This window comes from Zingiber officinale, chromosome 4A (genome assembly GCF_018446385.1).
Source record: "Zingiber officinale cultivar Zhangliang chromosome 4A, Zo_v1.1, whole genome shotgun sequence".
NCBI classification, from domain to species: Eukaryota; Viridiplantae; Streptophyta; class Magnoliopsida; order Zingiberales; family Zingiberaceae; genus Zingiber; species Zingiber officinale.
In genome coordinates, this window is record NC_055992.1 from 155,991,640 (window position 1) to 155,997,639 (window position 6,000).

Genomic DNA, 6,000 nt, shown 5'->3' on the forward strand with positions numbered 1-6,000 from the left:
TCGAAAATTCTTGTGAGCGCCTTTCCTCAAAGGCTCACAGACAACGATTTTTTTGTTCCCTAATCAGGAGGCCTCTAGAGACTTCGATCATCTACTCGGCCGAGTGATCGAGTATATCAATGTGGAAGAGGCACAGTTCGCCTAGAAGAAGGAAGTCACCACGCCCGCTCCGACCTCAGCTCTCGAGCACCGAGTGCACCACCTCTTCCATATAAAAGACCTTGGGCGGGTCCTCAGCCTCATCATCAAGAGTTGTGGCCTCATGTCGTACAACACGTAGAGGTCGAGCGGGCAAGATATCCCGAGCCCCCTAGATGGGGTCCGGCTAATGTTTTATAATACCACCGATTGGATACCCACAACACCCGAAATTGTTATAATCTAGGGAATCGTCAGGCAGCCAACTGAGTTATAAGCAAGCATGCTCTCGCACTATATCTTATACTCCCGATCAGCCAACCAGGTTATAAGCGAGCATACTCTTAAACCATGTCCCGGACTCCTGAATGGTTCGGTTGGATTATAAGCGAGCATGCTCTCGCGCCATATCCTAGACTCTCGAGCCTTCAGCCGAGTTATAGAAGATCATGCTCTCACGCTATATCCCAGACTCCCATGCCTCTGGCTGGGTTATAAGTGAGGATGTTCAATCGCCATATCCCAGACCCCTGAGCAGCCAACTGGGTTCTAAGCGAGCATGCTCTTGTGTTATAAGTGAGCACGCTCTCGTGTCCTGTCTTAGACTCCCGAGCCTCAAGTCGAGTTATAAGCTAGCATGCGCGCCTTATTCCAGACTCCCAAGCCTCCGACCATGTTATAAGCGAGCATGTTCTTGCGCTATATCCTAGACTCCCGAGCCTTCGACCGGGTTATAAGTGAGCATGCTCTTGCTTAATGTCCCAAACACCTAAGCCTTCGATTGAGCTATAAGCAAGCATGCCCTCACCCCATGTCTTAGAGTCCCAAACAGTCAGTCGAGATATAAGTGAGCATGCTCTCGCACCTATATATTTTTCCAGATTCCCGAGCTGTTCGGTCAGGTTATAAGCAAGCTTGCTCTCGCGTGCATCTTATTTTTTTTATATATTTCACCCGACTTAATTATGTTAGTTGATCAACTTATTAGCATGAGGGAGCCATGAATTGTACACCGCCCAGCTTCTTTGAGTAGGAAATGAAGGTTGGGTCAAGTTTGAAGTTCCCAATGTCAGGAATAGGGGAAAGGTCGGATCTCCACTCGACCAGCCAAGAAGCCGACTCAGGTATTTGAATAAAAAAGAAATGAGATTTTCATCCCTTGTTTGAGGAAGACAGTTCTTTGAAAAACACTACCTTAGAACGAGATTGTAACAAAAAAACCCTGGTTCCGATTTTTCGGGGTAAGAAACAGATGAAAGTTGTGGGAAGTTGGAGGAATGTCATATAGATGAAACAAAATGAACATTCCGCACATAGTGCGGAATGTGTTAGGTACAAATTGTTGTAGAGGGATGTTAAAGTACTGACCTATTTCAGAAATGAATGAAGGCATAGGAAAATACAAATCGGCTACAATATGATCCTTAAAGAAAGAAACATGGCCCGATGGAGGGTGATGAGGATGATCTTGGGGGGGGGGGGGGGGTCAAAAAGCCAATACCTTAGTTTTTAGGGATTTTATATTGCAAGCGAAGCACTTCTCGATCACAATTGTGGAAATCTGAGTGAGTGAAAGTGTACCAAGAAGTGAAAGTGTACCATGATGAACTATGGTAAAGCAAAGAAGAATCAGAAGAAGGACTTATTGATTCAAATCGTAAGGGAACTCTGTCGATGGAAATCGCAGGAGAGTAGGTTGAAGATGACAAAGCGTAAGTAATTTGTTTCTACATAGTTTAGGGTTTTTAAACATAAGCCACGAGATATGACCCAACCACAGTCGTTTAATCGAGATAACATGTTCACGAAGGATCATTGATTTGTAGAGGGAGGGTTGTCGTTGGTCCATACGAAGAGGTGTGCATCAATGGTCACTTAAAAAAATATGTTAGTGGGACACATGACATTTACCAATAAATGGACATTTATGATGGATACGACAGCCGAATCATTATGCTAAAAAATACCTTCCCACGTATCAATGGTGCACTACTGGACATGTCTAGCATTCGACGTGTATTTTTTCAAGAAATATAATTAAGTATAGCATTAATGGGCGAGCGAGAGCTCGCCCCTCCGGTCAAACTAGTTAGTTGGGTGATCGGATGAAAATAAGACTTAGGTCCAGTCAGTCGGCTTCAAGTCTCCTTTGACTAGACTTGAAGGGGAGGCTAGTGATACGGGATGTTACGAGCAGACTCGGGTATTATTGGGGTTGCAAGGTTGCAAACATAGTCCCACATTGAAAACACATGGGAAAGATCATGGGTTTATAAGAGAAAAAGATATCTCCATTGGTATGAGGCCTTTTGGGTAGAGCCCAAGAGCAAAATCATGAGGGCTTAGGCCTAAAGTAGACAATATCATGTAATTGTGGAGATATCTAAATTCTTTTGGATCCTACAATTGGTATCAGGGCCCAGACTGCCAGAAGGTTTAACCGCCGACTGTGCACAAGAGCTATGGTCCTATGTTCGGATCAAGAAGACCAGACACCGGGCAGAAAGTCCTAGTAGGTTGGGTGGACCGAGGGGCAGGAAGACCTGGTGGGTCGAGGATCGAACATGGGAAGCCTGTGGTCCTTTGTTTGAGGGGGAGATTGTTGGTGTTGCAAGGTTGCAAACATAGCCCCACATTGAAAACACATAGAAAAGATATCTCCATTGGCATGAGGCCTTTTGGAGAGAGCCCAAGAGCAAAACCATGAGGGCTTAGGCCCAAAGTGGACAATATCATGCAATTGTGGAGATATCTAAATTCTTTTCGATCCTATAGGTATGATGTGGCAGTCAAAGTCAAGAGGAGGTGGCAACCAGCGTGTCACTCTCAACATGACTTTGGTCTTTCCCCAACGCTAAGGCTTTCAGTACGAGAACGACCGAGTTTAAGGGATGTCTGACCTACCACAGAGTCGGCCGGTCATACATCCGGTCGGAGTAAGGGGATCTAGCTTCCCATTCTCAGTACAAGTCTTTCATCATATTACAAGTCAACCCCACTTCCAGTCGATCCTATGGGTTTTCTCACATGCCAGTCCTCCTTCATATAGTTGGTCGATAATGACTTCGGTTACATTTATACAACTCAACATGCCTGTCACTCATACGTAGAAAAGATAAAAGTGTAAAACAATTCTCTTTATAAACTTGGTCAGACTTCCAGATCTCAAGTTCACACTTCAAAGATAAGTCTTTGGTCATATGGACGATCAGCTTAAAGTACCGATTGAATCTTTCAAGACTCAATTCCCCATTTTTCAGAGGTAAGTATCTCGGTATATGGACGGTCGATCATAGAATTGACTGAACCTAGGGGACTTGGCTTCATATTACTTCAAGAGCAGATCTCCAACATCATATAGTGTATAACCTAGTGGTTTAAGGGAAGGATAGCTATACATCAGTCAATTTAAAGATCTCGTCGAGATACACTCAGCTAACAACATGGTCAGAGAATCAAAACAACCCGTTAGAGAATTACAACAACTTGTTAGAGTAATAACCATTTGTCAGAGAATATTCTGTTGGAGCAATCTGGGTATCCTAGATTTTGATGTTTAGGCAAAGGTTTAAGTTAGGTTTATTGTTGTATTTGATATGCATTGTGAGTGTGCAGGATACAGGTACAACAAGGAAAGTCCAAAGGTGAGTCTTGGCGGTGTAAGTCCAAGCATGTAGTCTTGGCAACGTAAGTCCAAGTGTGATCTTAGCAAAGGAGGAAAGTCCAAGGATGAGTCTTGGCGGTGTATGTCCAAGCATGTAGTCTTGGCAATGTAAGTCCAAGTGTGACTTGGCTATGGATGAAGTCCCGGAGGCGCGACCTCTTGGCAAAGGAAGACCCGACAACAATGATAAGGCCAATGGAAGCTCCAGAAGGCAAAACGTGAAGGATGGAGAGGCATCCGAGAGACGCAAGGCTGATGGAGGAGGCTAGAAGGCTAGGTCTAGATTGGTCAGGCGAGAACGAGTGCTGAGTGAATGTACTCGGGGTAAAATCCCAAATTTAAGGTTTACTGTAGCAGTACTGTAGCGTTATTGTAGCAGTATTGTAGCAGTCGACTGGTGGTTTCATCAGTCGACTGGTGCAGTCGACTGGTAGCAAACAGAGGGTTGGTATCGAGCCGTTGGGCTACAACGGTCGAATTTCCACGAAGGGCAGTCGACTGCATGTTTTGGCAGTCGATTGGTAGGCGGGGTTTTCTAACCCGTGGCCTATATAACCAAACATTGGAAGCTTGGTTGAAGTTGACAAAATTAGTGGTGGTTAACCCTAATTAGAGTCTCCAAGTGCCCAAGTGATCTAGCGTGCTTGTACGAGGTTGTGGCGAGGTTTCTCCACCCACAAGGAGCTACGCGAGCTAGCCGGAAGTTCTCCGGGGAATCATCCACCGACGGATCGGGATCGTCCACCTTACGGACAGCCGTGGAGTAGGAGCTTTATCTCCGAACCACGTTAAATCAACGTGTTAGGTTTGCTTTCTATTGTTAGTGTTTATCTTGTATTTCCGTTGTGCACACTAACCATTGTAGGAAGCGACGATTTGGGTGAGACGCTATTCACCCCCCCCCCCCCTCTGGCGGACGTCAAGGTCCCAACATATTCTTCTATTATAATATGAGTATTTAATGGAACCTTCTTTGAAGGTGACTTTATACTTAATTTCCATCCGCCAACATATTATGACAGCATATTCTTTCAACTATCTCATTAATGACGTAAGTTAAAAAAGAGGTACACATATGGATAACGAAAGATTTCTCGAACAGTGACTGCACATCTCCTAGGTTGTATGTTTTCCCTTACTCAACAACTTTTGACACTAGACATTCTCTGTCATCTCATTATTGCGGAGGTTATGGGAGGCGATATATAAAAGGATCCTCTCGGTTGATGGGGGACACGCCTTACGACAGTCTTACTTACACGCACACATTTACTGTTCAACTCTTTATTTTTCGCTCGGATATTGTACTAACTTGAGTGTCGTAGAACTCAAGCCAGGGGCCCCTTCCCTAGTTTTGGTGATGACATTTTGTCAGCTCTTTTTGGTGTACACAGAGAAGAAGAAGAAGCTCCTTTTCCTCCGATTCACGGTCTTTTCTCAGTCAACCGCACAACTGCCTACCCAATATATCATCTTTTCAGTTTTCAGATAGAATTAGTTATGATCAAAACTACTATACTATAGTAATTATGATCATAACTACTACAACGGTAATAATTATGATCATGTAGTGTTAATGTAATTTTGAGTAAATTTGAGCATTTTTAATCAAATTGATAAAATAAAATTAATATAACAATGTTACATGTATAATAATTTTAATTAACCTGAAGTAATTCTATTCTATACTAATTAAGGGTGCGTAAGATACATGCAATAGTACAACGTAAGGATAATGCTCGAGAACCCTAGTAATAAGTTATTGTAACAGACTTTCCTTTATAATAAAATTAATTTAATTTTTTTATATCAGAAATTAAATTGATAAGAATGGATACTACACTTAATCTTAGCCAAAAGATCGAGAAAGATATGCTTTTTAATATCGTCAACCCAAGATATTTATAGAAGATTCTTTACTCACAGTATTATCAATCCTAAGATGTGGAACTAAAAAGAATCATGACAGTATATATTTTTTATATAAAAATAATAAAAAAAAATTACTAATAAGAATTAAAATTATTTCCAGTGTGAAAAGAAAAAAAACATTAGCGCAATTTAATTTTAGGATTTTATCAAAATATATTATTAAATGGTATAGATTCTTAATTAAATATAAGATGGTAATAATTGTAGTGATTACAATAAGGCTAAAATAAGGATTTTTTTTTTTGATGAAAAATATGATAGGACAT

The 6,000-nt window shown here is 42.0% G+C and overlaps 1 pseudogene; it reads right to left on the reverse strand.

Annotated features, from left to right (window-relative positions):
- Positions 1 to 5,495: 5,495 nt before the first annotated feature.
- LOC121974038 lies at positions 5,496 to 5,676 on the reverse strand (annotated as a pseudogene).
- Positions 5,677 to 6,000: the final 324 nt, after the last annotated feature.